Source organism: Cebus imitator, unplaced genomic scaffold (genome assembly GCF_001604975.1).
Source record: "Cebus imitator isolate Cc_AM_T3 unplaced genomic scaffold, Cebus_imitator-1.0 Scaffold168, whole genome shotgun sequence".
NCBI lineage: Eukaryota > Metazoa > Chordata > Mammalia > Primates > Cebidae > Cebus > Cebus imitator.
In genome coordinates, this window is record NW_016107483.1 from 2,978,466 (window position 1) to 2,996,651 (window position 18,186).

The window sequence follows — 18,186 nt, forward strand, 5'->3', positions numbered from 1 at the left end:
TATGCATCTATTCAAGATGTGTAAGGCATTTTACCACACAGAAAATACCAAGTCAGTGCTGCATTTTGAAGTGATCAAAATTGTTTCTAATGAGCCTAGGAGATCTTATGTTACAGTAAGAAATTAACAGCATAAAAGTAATCTTCTGCCATCCACATTGGGAGTGGCAGTGGTAGATTATATTCAAGAAGGTTCAGAACTCACAAGTAAAATGTAGGCAGATAAAGGAAACAAGAACTTTAACAGCAATGAATTACAAGTATGGTGGTGGTACAGAACTCAGAAGTATCTGAGATCTCACAAAAATTAGAAAAATCGAAATCCCATATGAGATCTACAGGACTACCTGTGATTAATTAACCTAGACATTAGGGAGTGGGCTAAGAACACGTTTATGAACCATTTAATTGTAGAACAAAAGGGAAATCGAGGGTAATATGCATGTCTCATGTCATCACATACCAGATCTGAAGAAATACCTTCCTGCTAATGAATAAATGGAAGGAAGTGGACTACTTTTCTAAAAAAACAAAGGTTTAATTCCATATTTAAATTCAAGTAGTTATTTCGTGAAGGGCTGTCATGCGACCAGATTCAGGTTAAAAAAAAAAAAGGAAGTAAAGTGGCATATTTCAGTTCACTGCCCAGTTATAAGAAGTTAGCAGGGTTTCTGTCGTGTTAGTAGAGCCCAGTAAGGCTAGCATTACATAACAGACAAAAATAAATTAATTAAAAAATAAAATGGTTAGCATGAAAAATACAATTTATCATAAAAGGAATATCCACCTTAGAAAATTACTACAGAATTTGCTACAGAAACCAGAAAAATATTATAAAAATGTTTAAACTCTCACTATGCTGTAAGAAGATAAAAACTCCAATAAAAAAGCAGAAAGACACATAGAAAAAATTAATCTGAAATATTAAAAGATCAAATTAGAAATGGAGATGAAGCGGCCTCGCCGCCCGGCCACCCTGCGGCCCGTGGTGGCTGCCGTGGTACGCCGTCGCCCCTCCGCCACCTCAAGCGCTCGCGTGCCGGGAGCATCTCCCCTGCAACACGTGGGGCATGTGGGGCGTCATCAAGAACTCGCCGCTCCGAAGCCTAGAGGCGTGGCCTTGACAGGTCCTAAGCAAGGGGGACAAGGAAGAATCCTCCTACGAAGAAAGCGCCTGTGAAGGAGGCAAGTTTGCCACAGTAGAAGTGACAGCTAAGCCCGTGGATGCGCCTCTACCGGAAGCAATGCCCAAGGCCGCAAAGTACGCGGCGGGCACCAATGACAAGGAAATTGGGGTGGGGATGACAATCCCTATCTCCTTTGCCGTGTTCCCCAGTGAAGATGGCTCTCTGCAGAAGAAATTAAAAGTTTGGTTCCGGATTCCAGAACAATTTCAAAGCGACCCACTGGCTCGCAGTGACAAAAGCGTTAAGACTGAGGAAAGGGAAGGCATCACCGTCTACTCCATGCAGTGTCGGCGTTAGGCCAAGGAAGCAGACTACGTAGCGCACGCCGCCTGGCTGCGAGCTGCCCGGGAGGGCAGAGCCACCTACCGGGGACTTTACTTCCGAACCCGCTATGATCCTCCCGTGAAGCCCTACCGACGGCGCAGTGAGATCTGGCTGCTGAAGACAAGAGGGACCCCCTGAGGCGAGAACTTCCGGGAAGTGTGCCTCTGTGTCTCCTTCCTCTGGGAGCAAGAAGGGAAAGCGCTTCCCAAGTTCCAACTGCAAGTCCAACTTAACCAACTTTCCTTCAAAGCTGGTTACTGCCAATTTTCTGAAAAAAGCTTGTTCCATATACCGTCTCTTTTCTCACGGTGGGAAGTAATACAGCCAAGATAGACAGCATCCTTATTGATTTAGAAAATTCTGCGGTAGACAAGAAAAATTCTGGCAGCTTTTCTCCAGCCATCGGGGATCGGGGTCACTAAAAGCTGATTTTCTAAAAGTATTGAATTCGTATTTTGTTATTAAAACGGAATCTTGTCTGAGCAATCTCGGCTCACTGCAACCTCCGCCTCCCGGGTTCCAGCGATCCTCCCGCCTCAGCCTCCGGAGCAGCTGGGACTGTTGGCGCGCCACCACGCCCAGCTAATTTTGTATTTTTAGTAGAGACGGGGTTTCCGCATGTTGGTCAGGATGGCCTCGATCTCCAGACCTCGTGGCCCGCCTGCCTCGGCCTCCCACAGTGCTGGGATCACAGGCATGAGCCCACCCGGCCTCATCTGTGATTCTTGTAAGAGCTTTGTCTTGAGAGAAAAAAAAAATAAAAGGCATTGAAATAAACAGAAAAAAAAAAAAATAAAAAGAAAGAAAACAAGAAAAATGGAGATGAAGGTAACGGTGTAAAAGAAGAATTCAAGCCCAAACTAAAAGCAGTCAAAGCTATACAAAAGTGGTGCAAAATGGAAACAATGATTTAGTTGACCAACTTGAAGTATCTCGGAAAGCAGAAGATGAAGTATTACATACAAGAGAAAGGAAAGATTACACACAAACAGAAACTATTGAGAAAAATAACACAATGGCAACCATGGTACTGAAATACCCCACGAAGGTATTGAAGACATATTAGTAGCATAATTTACATGGCTAAAAGTCACTTGTGTTTTCATTAGAATAGCTATTAAATCTCAATAACAAAGGAGTAATTTCATCACAATTTCGAGAATAAAATTTCATAGCCAACCAATTTATCTTCCACATGATATTGCAGTAGAAAAATCGTTAGACATGCAAGATCTTAGAAAAATATTACCTATTTACTTTTCCCAATAAATTCATTAGACAATCAAGATAATAAGCTGTAAATTATAGGTAAGTATGGAAATGCTCTCATCGTTGTAGTGGAAGTCTTTTCTGTTTTAACCAAAATTTGTATTAAAAAACTGTCATCATGGATTTATAATAATGAAAAAGTATAAATAAATTAATATCTAACATTATAATTTTAATGGAATATTAAAAAGCCTTCATATTATAAGCCTGAAAACATTTACAATCAGAAAATTATATAATCTTAATTGAAAATAGAACAGTTTGATGTAAAATAAAGTGTTCAATAGGGAATCTATTCTTTAACAAAATAGAAAATGTTTCTAATGCGGTGATTAAATTTGGTACTTTTTTTTACTTCTTTGAGCTTTTCTGAATTTTTAAATTTTTATCAGCTAAGTTACATGATATCTATTTTTAAGTTACATTATATCTGTTTTTAAAATATTACACTGAGAAGATATAAAATTGCAATTTATAAGTTACATTATATCTAGCTAAGTTACATTATATCTGTTTTTAAAATGTTACACTGAGAAGATATAAAATTGCAAATTATATTGCTGGTAGCTTATTATATGACTACTGAAATTGACTATTTGCTAGCTATAGAGCTGATTCACTTGTTTAGACTGTGTTTTAGCAAGAAACATGGCGTAAGAACTCATTTTATAACGTGAAAGTTAGACAATGTGGAAGTAGATGAGGTTCCAGAAAATAGAAGAAAAAGGAAAAAGCAGTTGTGATTATATTAATCATGTGCAGGTCTTCTTATACTTGTCATTTCACTATTTGTATCACTATTCTAGATCAGATACCAATTTTCTGAAGAAATGTACAGACTTATTTAAAGAAAATCACCCATAAAATAAACATAATTAAACATTTTTCCAATTATTTCTTCTTGTAGCACTGATAATTCTTAAGTTCTTATGCCAAACCAATACAATTCACTATGATTAATTTATATATTACACAGATACAGATATTCATTACAGCTTCTCCTTATTTTGAAAAATAAATTCTTTTTTTGATATTTAAGAAACACTTCTTTCAAACAAAATACATTTACTCTGGAGACTGGCAATAGCATAAATACTCTCACCTGTGGTAGAAGACATAATATTTATGGGAAATATTTCCATAATAAAATATATAATCATAATAAATATATAATCAATATATTCTTTATATATTTATGAGGAATAGAAAGAAAACAGTCTTTAAGAAACATAGGAGCATACAATAAATGTGACAGACTTCAGTGATGACATAATACTGTGTTGTCTGGGATGGTGACACAAAACAGCAAAGGACACAAAACTGTCAGTCTTGTTGTTTATGTTCTATCTGAAACTAATAAAAGAAGGAAGGTGATTGACGGCATGTAGACATAGACACTGTTTTAGACACACAGTTGTTACATTTTACACATACATAAAAGTACTATCTTGAAGGTTTTAAAGATGCTTTATCTCTCTAACTTTCTAAGATGTTGTCTTTACTTAAAAATAATAATAAGGGAATTTATAGTATTAGCATACTAAATGTTATATATTATCACTCTTAGAAATGACCACGTTTTTCATAATTTGTGAAATTCATGCTGTTATGTATTCTTTCAGAATCTATCCTTTTAAAAAATTGTACATACTTGAACTTGTAAGAAATGACTACTTCTTCATGTAGCATCTGTATAGAATGAAAACGCATTTGTGCATGTGTGTGTATGTGTAATCTATGTGTTTGTGTATGTATGTATGTATATGCACATATTTATGTCTTCAGGTAGAGAGAGTAGTGCAGTCGTGGGGAAAGTAGAAAGAGAATAATGGAGACAAATGGAAAAAACAAAACAAAGAACACATAAAATATGAATTCTCTTTTATAATATATATTTTTTCAAATACATAAATTATTAATTAAAACATTCCTTCAAAACACTGAATATGTATAGAGGAAGTTTTAAAGAAGTAGTAAGTGCCTGTACTGATTTTTAAGAGCTTGCAATTTATTTGAAGGAGACTAAACGTACAGATATAAAATACGTAGGTGATAATTGCAAAACAACATGAAAACAAATGAATGATAATGTGGCATAAAATCCAGAAATCAGAGCTAGGGATAGAATGTAATTAAATAAGACTCTAATGAATCAAGCGGACTGTTCTGGAAACTTTGAATATGGAGTTAGGCCAGTGACTGACTAAAACATGCATAAGGATTTTAAATGTCAAATAATTAGCTCCAATAGAAGAAAAGATGGACTCAGTAACAGGGTGGGTAGGTCCAGAAAAGGTATCAGTATTTCAGCATAAACAAATATACGCTGGTCTCTTGCCACCTACACTTATTTTGCCTTTCTTAGTGAAATGTAAGTAATTACTGGTAGGCAAACAAAACTTGTCCACTTTGGAGTTTCTCTTCTATTATTTATTTATTAAGATGGTGTCTCACTCTGTCTCCCACACTGGAGTGCACTGGCACGATCTGGATTCGTTGCAACCTCTGCCTCCCAGATTCAAGCATTTCTCCTTTCTCAGCCTCTCAAGTGGAGTTTATCACAGGTGCCTCTGTTCATGGTATCCCACCTACAAGCCTGCCCGTTCCAAAATTCTATTTATTTTGAAAGGCTATCTATCTCATAGTTTGGCGTGAAAATGTCGCTTTCCACTGTCACTGAAACGCCTTATTTCTTGGAATTCTTTCAAATATAGTTCTCATTTCAGATTTATCTGTGTCTATGATTTATTACAATTTCCTGTGATAATATCGTATCTATTGTAGTTTCAGTTGCGTAAAAGTAGTATTGTGTATTTATCTGCATCCATCTCACACCTATACTACCCGCTATGACTTAACACAGCTTAAATCACAGTTAAGGGTCATGAAACATAGACACGGTTAAAAACTTTTCGAAAATTTCATATTCATATTATCAGTTGCAGAAATAAACTTTTTTCCATATGCAAAATTTTCAAAAATGTTGCTCCTGAAAATGTCAATATAATGCACTAAGAAGTTATTTGTCTGTATCCCATTTCATATTTTAGCAATAAACACTCATTCCATCAAGAAAAACTGATTCAGGTGTACCAGGACCTCCTCATAAGGGAGTGCAGGAGTTCATATTTTTACTCCACGCTTTCTTTGCAAACACATAATAAAAAAATGAAGAAAAAAGCAACATATACACGTTTTATTTGGAGGACTAATTTTTTAAATAAAATAAGCAGAGAAGAACCAAATAAAATGAGAATTGCAGGTCTGCTTAGTTGCAGGTCTGAAGTTTGCTCGTAGGCAGTAAAAGAGACTTAAGTGCTCCCAGACAGAAACAGAAGCCAGAATAGAAAGTTCTTGAAGCCAGGGCCTGGAGTGAGCCTCTCCAGCTCTTTGAAGGAAGCTAAGAGTAAAAACTCAAATCACCTGGGCCATGGCTTCAAACAGCTGGCAGGACTACTGCAGGGAGAACACCGACACAGCCTTATAATCAAGAACCGGCCAAACTTCCTCTCTAACTGGATCACAACGCCCTGCCTAAAATGTATTGATTTAAAAAGTGGTTCTGGGCTGGGTTCCCAGGGAGTTAAATTACTATAGAGATAAGATAATGCTCAACCACAAAACAGGAAGAGCGAATACAGAGATGGGAAGTGAGAGTTGAAATAAAAAGGAGGAAGGCTGGAATAAATTACCAAAAAAAATTCTGGCTTTCGAGGAGCATTCAAAGAAAAGTGTATAAGAAATAATATTGTGTATCAGTGACACAAATAATCTAAAGTGTGTTTAAGATGCTTCCAGTAATAAATGAAGGAATAAATTCCGTTAACATAAAGTAAGGAATTATAAAACAAAGAAATTTTTAAAAGGTTAATACGTAAAGAAGTAATTTTAAATAGTGTTAGAAAGCACAGTCACTTAAACTGTACTTGAATTATTAAATTTGTTGCTATTGTTGAAATATTTAGTGGCAAATTATTCAGAAAGTCAAAGATATACTACAAATATGATAACAGTTGAGCAACTAGAGGCTGAGCTGACAGCCTCCAGTGCATATTGCAAAAAGAAAATCCAGCATAATCGAATGGTGTAGTAGTATCATTTCAATAAATAATTGCTGTAACTTACCCAAAATTGAAGGAATACTTAAGAAGAGGAAATTACAGGCAAATTCCTCATGGAGATAAATGCAAAGAATACTAAACAAAATATTTGGCAAACTGAATCCGTTAGTGTAATTCACTCTTACTGATTTGGGTTTATTTCAGTAATGCAAGGTATTTATAATTACAGAAAAAGTAACCAATGCAGTTTGACATACTAACAAAATAAAGGAAGAAAAGCCCATAACTATCTTAAAGAAGGCATAAAAGTATTTTATAAAATTAATAACAATCATGATACAACTCTTATGAAACTTGGAAGGAAAAGGAATTGGTGGTTTTACTTTTCATGCAGATGATCATTCCGATCATTCTCCTAGTTCCTGGACTATCGTCCTAAGATCCCAGTCTCTGCTCTTTCTCAGTCACTCTGTGGGCATGCTCTTCACTTTTTCATAACCAGTGCATGCAACCCTTCCATATTCCACACATTCTACCTGCTGACCACCAACTCCCATCTCTCCAGTCCACTCTCTCTGGGACTCTCATGCAACCACCAGAACATTTCATTCTTAGATGCTACCACACTTTCATTGCTATTCAAGCCTCTTGTGTCCTCTTTTCTGATCTTATTTGGCTTAGATTTTATGATCTATTGAGCAAATACGTATTATCAAGTGCTGTTTAGGGGTTCTTGGTGGCACACTTGTGACCAAGATCACTTTCTGTTTCAATCATTTTTCTGCTACTATAACAGAATATCGCAGACTGGGTAATTTATAGAGAAAATAGATTTTTTGGCTTATGGTACTGGATACGGAGAAGTCTAACATCAAAATGCTGCTTTCTGCTGAGAGCCTTGTGCTGCATTATCCTATGGCAGAAAAGCAGAAGGACCAGTAAGCTTGTGAGACAGAGAGAAAAAAAGACCCAAACCCCTGCAAAGACTAATCCACTCCTGTAATAAGGGCTTTAATCCATTCAAGAGGGCAGACCCCTCATGACTTAATCACCTCTTACATGCCTCATCTCCCACTGCAATGACTTTGGCAATTGAATAGCCCCATGATTTTGGAGGGGACCTTCAAACCATAGCAATCCCTTACATTCCCTCTCAACTTCCTCATCTCTTGCTTACTTCAATATCTTCACTTAGAAAGACCGCATGTGACTTAGACAAAATTCACTCTGCTCCCTACTCATGCCTATCGCCCGCATATAAAATGCTTTCATTGGCCGGGCACGGTGGCTCACGCCTGGAATCCCAGCACTTTGGGAGGCCGAGGCGGGTGGATCACGAGGTCAAGAGACATTAGCCGGGTGTTTGGCATGTCCCTGTAGTCCCAGCTACTTGGGAGGTTGAGGTGGAAGAATCTCTTGAACCCGGGAGGCGGAGGTTGCAGTTAGCGGACACCGCGCCACTGGGCTCCAGCCTGGTAAGTCTCCGCCTCAAAAAAAAAAAAAAAAAAAAATCTTTCATCTTATCATATGCATTCAAGACCATCAATACGCTGGCAACGCCCATATTTATATCTCCAGCCTGAACCTCTTTCCTCAACATGTGACCCATACATTTAACCGATCGGACACCTCTACTGAGTACCTAATAAGCAGTTCATAATTAACATGTCCAAAGCAGAGTTCTTGATAGCGTTTTCTCTCCAAACCAGCTCTTTTAGTTTTCCACATCTCCATTAATAAGTCAGTCATCTAGTTTTTCAGGTAAAAACATTTGAGTTGTTTTTATGCCTTCATTTTTTCACTCACTAGGCAAGAATATGTAATGAACCTTTTAAAATTATATAGTGTTCAATCATGTTTCTATACATTAGATATATAAATGTCACAGGCTCACAATATAACAGCTGAAATAAGCTAAAGATATAATTGGCAAAAGATCTACTCAAACATTAAGAAAAATAAGAATAGGTTATGTTTTAAAATTTAATATGAGCATATTAAATGAAAATGGAAACAGTCCGGATGAAAAATTCATTTACGGTATAGAAATAATATAAACATGACAGTATTTCTTTAGTTAATTTGTAAGTTTGCCAAAATTCCAACCAAAATTCTACTGATTTTTCTTTTAAAAATTTATGTGAATGAGAACAACATAAAGACTGACATAAGGAGAACAAAGGAAATGTTTTAAGTTACTCTGAGGGCATAAAGGTAGGTATTGCCCTAGCAAGGAGAGTCAGGAAAAACACTCCTGAGAAAGTAGTGACTGAAATTAGATTTGGAGAAGGAAGACTAAGAGTCAACAAAGTGAGTGTTTGTGGGTAGAGAGTGAATGTCTAGTGAGAGGAATTTACAGGAATATTTAATCACATAGAAAAATGATAACATCACTTAGAAAAGCACAAGATAGGCTGGGCACAGTGGCTCATGCCTGTAATCCCAGCACTTTGAGAAGTCAAGGCGGGTGGTTCACTTGAGGTCGGTAGTTCGAGACCAGCCTGGTCAACATGATGAAACCCCATCTCTACTAAACATATAAAATAAATTAGCCAAGTGTGGTGGCACACACCTGTAGTCCTAGCTACTTAAGTGGATGAGGGATGAGAATTGCTTGAACCAGGGAGGTAGAGGTTGCAGTGAGCCAAGATTGACCACTGTGTTCCACCCTGGGTGACAGAGTGAGACCATCTCAAAAAAAAAAAAAAAAGAAAGGAAAATTAAAAAAGAAAGAAAAGAAAAGCACATATATTTCCAATTATGTTTACATACAGAAAGAAATACTGAACGACAATAGGGTTAGTGTCTGAGTAATGGGTTGTGAATAACGTTTATTACTTTTTCATCATTTCTATACTTCTCAAATAGTATACAATGAGAATATTCTGTTTTTATACTTTAAAAAGTCACAAAACAAAAATTTTTGAGGCTGAGTCCTTCAAATCTGTTTTCTTGTTTGACGGTATTAAAAATGGTAGCTCACGCTGAGTTAAGCTCACTCATTTGTGATATCAGGAGCATCATTTGTTTATTAAACTATCAAATTGCCTGTTTTGTTACTTGTTTTTCTATGTATCATAGTAGCAATAAGCCACTCCACACTAAGCTTTGGCACATGATTAATGTGTCAGCATGTAGGTGCTTTAGTGGCCTTTCACATTCTGTTGCTAGAGGTGAACTCAGCAAAGTACAGCAAGATGCATTTGCCAATCCTATAAAAATACAATATAAACTGTTGACCTGGCCAGTGCATATAGCATGGAGTAAAGTGTAATTGTATTCAATGCACGTATGTCAGGTAATAAAGGAGTAGTTTATTATCATTGCAGGTGCAGAAACCTGCCAGCATTTCAGCCATCCGGGCTTCCTCGGGGCAGTATACAAGTAAAATATGTGAATGAGATATGTGGGTTGAATTCAGTTTTACTCATTTTTTTCTTGTTATAGGCTCGAAAGAAACTGCTTTATAGATTTTGCAAAAGTAATCTACAATGTTAGTTTACTTTAGAAAGCCATCAACTTTTACTGATTTAAGCCCATTATTTTTCTCAGTGAAGTGCTTGTGTCTGAATGATAATGGATGTTCAGATGGCATTTTATAACAAGAAAATTGTGTTAAATATAATATAATCAGATAAACAAAGTTATAATTCCTCAGGGGTTAATGAACAATCTATCTTTTAACATGTTTCATCAAATGTGATATCAAGTCACAGAGATCCTATTCATTAGCAGTTAAGCATATGCTATCACAACTTATCTGAATATTTCACTGTTTGCAAAAGACACTAGACCATCTCATAGCTAAAGGCAGAGATATTATGTGAGGCTCCACACTACAATTTTACAGCCAAAATATGTTTATTTCACATCAATGGCTGTCAGATTTGTCTCCACTGCTAACACAAAACTAAGTGAAATGATTAAGACTGAAAGCTAATGGTAGGGTCAATAGTCAGCTTATTATTCTATTCCCTTGGTAACTCATTACCTACAAGCACCCAAAATAAGGGAATTAAAATTAGAGTTTTGTTTTGTATTGCTCTGGCTAACAATGCAAGTGTTAGTAAACAAAGGTGTTTTTTTCTGTTTTTCTTTTTCATCTGCACTGCTGATGGTGGTAAAAAAAAAAATTCAATTAAATTTAAACTATTTTAAAGCTAAAGAAAACAATGACACCAACAGATTCTCATAAAAAATAGTGTTAGATGCTAAGATCTACGTTCGTGGGAATGCTATTTGTTTTCGTCAAATATTTATTTTATTTTATTTTTTTAAATTTATTATACTTTAAGGTCTGGGGTACATGTGCAGATTATGCAGGTTTATTACATAGGTATATACATGCCATGGTGGTTGTTTGCTGCATCCATTGCCCCATTATTACATTAGGTATTTCTCCTAATGCTATCCCTCCCCAATCCCCTGACCCCTTGCTATTCCTCCCCTAGTCCCTCACCCCCCAAGGCTCCAGTGTGTGATAGGGAATGCTATTAAGAACTGACTGTATTATCTCACCACCGGTTTGTTCTTTCTGTCCCTTTAAATGAACCAGGAACACCTACACAGTGAGCCTGGAAGTTACCCAACACTTTGGGATGCTGAGGTGGGTGGACTGCTTGAGTGCAGGTGTTCCAGGATACAGGGAGCTATGATGGCACCACTGCACTCCAGCCTGGGCAACAGAGTGAGGCTCTATATCTAAATAAATAAACAAATAAACAGAAAGGACAAAAAGTTTATATAGGCACGTAGGACTCTGCCACAAGTATTCTCTAAATCTTCGCTGTTAAACCCTAGATTCCCTGGGCATTTCTTAGGGCTATAGGACATTTTGGCTAGCATCATGATTCTCTGGCATATGGTTCCTTAGCTTGTTTATTTTGACCCATCTTTGACTTCATCCTCTACAGTGAACTGAATGTTTTATTTTGTCCAAAAGTCATATTTTGAAATCCCAACGTATGAATGTGATGGTATTAGGAAGTGAGGCCTTTAGGTGATTAAATTACAGGAGTGGAGCCCTCATGAATGGGATTTGCATCCTTATAAAAGAGACCCCACAGAGTTATCTCACCATCTTTCTGCAATGTGAGGATATAATGAGAAAACTGGTCTACAGCCTGGAAGAGAACATCAGCAGAACCCAACTATGCTGGTGCCCTGATTTTAAACATCCAATCTTTAAAAGAAATAAATAAATCACTGTTGCTTGTAGCTCAGTTTCTGACACTTGGTTATAGTAGCCTGAACCAAGACAACATCCTTCAGAAAGTGTTTTGCGTGGTTTATCCCATGATGCTGATTTGCCCATCATGCCCTGATACAAAATGGGATAAAATAATATTTACTTAATTTCCCGAACATTGATTCTTTATTTATCTTAAATGTGATTTATAGGCAACTTTTTGTGTTTACTGTATTTATATAGACTAGCACGATGGGATAATTCTTCATTCTGTATTTCAGAGTACTGAGAGTTAATTCAATTGAACAGTTATCAACATACTATTTAATATCAAACCCTAAATTTGCACATTTTGCATTTTGCCATTTCCAAATAATTCATCATTAAGCATAACGTATTGATGTCAGTAATCCTTGACCATATTTCTGATAGTAACTTTACAGTATAGAATACAAAGAATTTATTAAATAGTCTATGACGCTTCTGAAGAAAAATTGCATAGCATATATTTTGATGTAATCTATTACTAAGGGAAAGTGTTCAATCAATTTAGGTAATTAAATAAATCATGTTTACAGCAGATTTGGAGAAACTGGCCAAAATCTAATAGATCCTTTATGAAAGAGTACAGAGTACTTAACTACATGTGTGCTATTTTCCTTTTTAACAATCATAAAATGTGTAGTTCAGCATCTGAATAGAGATAAAATAGATTAACACAGATATCTGAAAGTAATAAACCTAAAATATTTATGCAGTAGTAAACCAATAAGTTATGTAGTAGAATAAATACGCTATTTTTTATAACATCTATCTAAGTGGAACTACACAAGTTTTATACTGCCTCACTGCCAATAACCACCAAACTCTAGCAAAAAGAAGAACATCCTTATTACTATAAATGGAATGGTGAAATTTCGGGAATTGTAAAGGGGATCAGGAAATTAAAGAACGAGCATGAACTAACTCAGTGTTGCATTTATCTCTCTTTTAATCAACCCGTAAATAGTAATAAAATTAGTTAAGGTTAAAATATATTTTAAAATAAAAAATATCTTGACATCATTAATGAAAGAAATAATATTTTGTCACTGTCTTGACTAAATCCCACATTATATCAAAAAGAAACGATAGAAAATCTATATGCTATATCATTGGATTAGAACCTGCTGGAATTTAATATGAAATGTTTAATTAGCCAGGGAGAAGCAGCATCATCAGTATGTAATGACAGGTGCATGTATTATTTGTTAGGCTTATCTGAAGGATAGTGCATATACCCTCAAGTAATAGGTTAGAGGTCTGCTTGGAGTAAGGAGACAGACCCAAGGACAAGCCTTGAGAGCAGCAGGTGTTTATTGTACTGTGTTCTAGTGAGGATGTTTCTTGCTCATTGCCAGACACTTTGTTTGCTGGGCAGCAAGTTGAGTGGGATAGGAAGGTAGCAGATGGGAACAAAACTGTGTAGTTCTGGAGAATGGGGGAAAGGATGTTGTAGGAAGAGGGAAGAAGAGCCTGAAGATCAGTTGAAAATCTCTTGGGGTGTCATGGAAGGCAAGAGACTTTTGATAAAATCTGATAAAAAGATTCCTGTAGGTATAAAGTAGAAATGTCTCCCTCTCACTATGGAATATTCAGTAAACTCTACATAATGAATTCAAATGTAGAATATTCTAGGCCAATGTGGAGAGTTACTAAGGTCTTCTCATTTATGTTGTTAAACGGCAAATAAACGGAGCACAGGTGAACATCTGAGCTGGAGACATGATATACACACCCACATTATTTTTATAAGCACTTTTAGAGTGGTTGTGGAATATAGTGAAAGAATTTCAGTCTGCTATCTACTTACTGAGTGGCCAGGATAAAAGTAAGTACTTTCTACAGAGCTTTTTAATTTTTTTTTTTTTAATTATCAATAAAATAACATTATGTCCTACTATATCCTGGAAATGAGGAAGTTCTGGAGTCAGCTGACCACGTATGCCTCTGTCTTTTTCACTAAGTTGTAAAGTTTTTAATGGGTGCTGGCTCATCATTACATCACCACAAAGCTTTGGACAGTATCTTTATTTACACACTTAAACATCTGCTAAATAAAGAAGGAGGTTAGCTCCTGAAAGAGTCAGCCCTTTAGTAATGACCCAGAAAATTCTGTTCTGTCTTTTTTTAAAGTGGAACTTCAAGCACTGTACTATTTTAATTACTAATATTTAAATTTTATTTTAGTTTCCTTCATTTTGAATTTTTTGTTAAAGAGATGTAAATAAACTGTTGCTTATTTTCTTGTGATTTCTCTTAAACAATTACACAATTTTTTTTTTTTTTTATCTCAGAGAAGTTTCTCATTTGTTTTTACTTAAGAAGCATTTCATATTTCACTAAGTGGCTCACTCTTTCTCTCTTTTTTGAACTATTACATATTTACAAGTGGAATAAGAGGAAAGTAACCATGCATATCATTTCATTCTAATTATGACATTCCAGCAATTTAATAAACCATGGTAAGAAAATTATTTAGTTTATTTCATAATCTTATACATTTAAGAATTTGATATACTTTTTGTTTAATTGCCTACAATTTTGGATTTAAAAAATAAAAACTGAAATATTTAAAATGCATAAATGTGCTATTAGCTGTTATTATTTCTTATATGTTCTGTCCCCCTTCTTTTTCTTCTGCTTCTCCTTCTTCGTCTTCGTTTTTTTGGTTGTTGTTGTTTTTCTTGCTTCTCCCAGCCCTTTGGTTTCTAATGACACTTTTAATAGCTGTATAATTGGTTATGTAGAGAATGTAAGTTTCTTTCTGTCTACGATGTTTAATCGCTCTTTCTCAGCTGCCCAGTCATCTAGAACTTCTACTTATGGTTTTAATTACTGCTAATGTTCTAATGATAATTCTGGCACAGAAAGGCCTTTTTTTTTTTTTTAAGAAATATTGTTTATAACTAAATCACTGGCCCAGCTGTTGTTTTAAAAGAGTTGTTACTTATATCCAGGAATTTATGCTTGAGTTTTAAATACTATATTTTTATTAGTTTTAAAGTAAATATTTAAAAACACACTTTAAAAGGCCAACTTTTTAGATCAAAAAAGAATAATTATTAGATGTTTACATCCATTAATTGATTCAGCAGAAAATGTATTGATTGAATGTTATACGGCAGGTGTGGGTAACCCCCCATATAGGTACCGAGGAAGGAGAGTTAAGAAGAATCCCGGCACAATTAGTGCCTGAAGGATATCTCAGTTTATAGTGCTACTACTCAGTGATTTCCCTTTATATAATCCTCTCTATATAATCACATATTAGTTCATAGAATGAGTGCCTAAAGAATATCTCACCACTCAGTTATTTCCATATATATACATATATACATGGAAATAACTATATATATATAGTTATTATAAATAATATATATATTATATATATAATATGTATTATATATATAATAATATATATTATAAATAGTTATAAATATAAATAAATAGTTATTATAAATATTTTATATAATATAAATATTACATTTATAATATAAATAAATAGTTATATAAATATATTTAAATTATAGTTATATATGTAAATATATAACTATATTATATATAGTTATTATAAATAATATATATATATACATGTGTGTATATATATATATATATATATATATGGAAATACCTGAGTGGTGAGATATTCTTTAGGCACTCATTCTCTCTATATATATAGTTTTATGTATATATATATATATACATAAAACTATATCTTAGTTCATTATTGGTGGAATGCCTAGAGTAGACATGGTACAGAGCATGAATTAAGGAATAAGCAGCTTATAGTTGGAGGAATGTCTGGAGCAGACACAGTGCAGAGCATGTTTTAAGGGAAAACAGTTATACCAGGACAAGAATTCATGGCCCAGGCAGCAGCGTTCAGTATCGTAAAGATATCCACTGTATGGCAGGCTTGGGGCAAGAGCCACTCCTCCTAATAAAGGAGTTGTAGGACCTTGCTCCAGTTCTATGGAAGGCTGCCCTCAGACCGGCAATCCCTCGAGCATTCGAGAGATTAAAAATCCCTCCGGATAACCACACCTTCGTGACTGTGAACTTTATCAGCTCTTGTTACTGTGCTGCGCAAAAAACATCTTCCTATAGAACTCATTGGAAGCTGCCAGCAGGTGGTGGTAGACCCTGACAGCTGTGTCGCTGCTGCGTGACTTAAGCATCCTCCTATAAATCTTCTTAGGGGTAGTATGCCCATAGATAGACATACTGCACACTGCACCCTTTTCACTGCACATGCCCACCTCCATGCCTCCGTGACCTAATGGGGGGTGGACTCCTTACTGCACACAGCCCATCTGCTTGCCTCGATGACCTAATGTGGGTGGACCCTTTGGTGTGCACTGTCCACCTCCTGGCCTAGGTGACCTAATGGGTGTGGACCCCTTGTTTTATTGCTCACGACCCTATCACTATCCTTAAAGATGACTTCACTCACTACCCTGCCCCCTGACCTATACACAATAAATACACAGGCTTTGGGACATTCCAGGCCTCGCCTGTCTCCGCTTATAGGTGGCGTGGTCCCCGGAGCCCAGCTGCGTTTTCCTTGTACTTCTGTGTCCTGTCTCTTTATTTCTCAGATCCTGCACCTCAGCACAACATAAGGGACACCCTATGACCCTGTGGGGCCCTTAGCCCTACACCAGGTGCTGGGTTAGATGATGGGGCTACAAGGAATGAACTTTCCAGAAAGAGTAAATCATCTGTAAGCAAATAAGTATAATTCAAAGAGGATAGGTTCTGTTCAAAATTACTTGCAAAGCATGATGATAATTAGATAGATTTTAGCTAAAAAGTAACAAAATACAATTTTGTTATAAAAGGTATTTCATGTCTCTTTTGTTAGACTTTATGCTCTAAAATTATGTTTCTAGATTTCCATTTTCTTCACACCCTTATGTCCTTGTCCCCATCCTTGTATATTGATACATTTTTTCTCTCTCTCAATATTTCCTGTTAAATATTTAAATATAAAGTAAATTCCCTGACTTTCGTAAAGACAAATTGTGGAACTGTTCAACTGAACCAGTGTATCTCACTTTAATATCCATGAATCAATGAGTGTTTATTTAAAGTCCCTTAGAGTGTTACACATCTTAAAGGATCTGAAAGGAGATTAAGACAAGATCTTTGTCTGCTACCAGCTATCAGTCTTCTGAAGAGAGAAAAGACAAATATACATGTCTTGTTAAAGTCTCTAATCCATTTATCTATTAATTCATGAATGCATGGAACAAACATTTATTGAGTGTCTATTATGTACTTGGAGCAAATATAGGCACCGTATTTTATTTCCAGGAAAGCAGTGTAGAGGGGCCAACTAACATATGGATGGTATATTTAAGAAGTAAACATGCAGTAAACAGTACTCTCTTTACAGAGTAAATGAAAATCCAAGTCATTACAGATAAGAAAAATTATATGTGGAAGGAAAGAGCAGTTATTTTAAAGGGTTTTGCAGTAACACAGATAAGCTTTAGATCTCCAGATACATATAGGTACATAAATTGTCATGTAGTTATATTACAAGGATCTCAAACTTAAGAAACAGTTAAAATAAACCACTCAATTACTCAACCTCCTTTGCACCCAAACCCTTCTGACATACATTTTTTGTCCGTCATTCTTCATTAATTCACCAAATAGCATTGCCATCACCTAACTTGGTGAAGAAGAAAATCTTGGTGTCTTTATTTTCTTCACCTTTTATATACATAGATCTGTAGTTTCTACTTCTAAAATCTCTTTAGATTCTGTCTAGTTTTGAATATCCCGTCTGCCACCACTCTGCTCTGAGTTTAGCTACCTGTTACGTAGCTTTCTGGTCTCAGTTAAATGTAATTTTGAAGAGACACCAACATTCACCCTATAATATCTAGTATGACAAAGTCTTTGATAGTAGAATATTAATTTCAGGAAATTTACATTAAGCTGCACTTATTCTCAGAGAAATTTATGAAAAAATGATAAAGTAACGAAATAATAGAAATATTTTCATTTTCTTTGTATTTTAAAAAGTGATACCTGGCCGGGCGCGGTGGCTCAAGCCTGTAATCTCAGCACTTTGGGAGCCCGAGGCGGGTGGATCACGAGGTCAA

The 18,186-nt window shown here is 35.7% G+C and overlaps 1 protein-coding gene and 1 pseudogene across 5 annotated transcripts in view; one reads left to right on the forward strand and one right to left on the reverse strand.

Annotated features, from left to right (window-relative positions):
* CADM2 (cell adhesion molecule 2) overlaps positions 1 to 18,186 on the reverse strand; it is a 1,069,796-nt gene that overhangs the window by 177,402 nt on the left and 874,208 nt on the right. The gene's annotated exons all lie outside the window — the stretch shown is intronic.
* On the forward strand, positions 1,070 to 1,648 carry LOC108315097 (annotated as a pseudogene).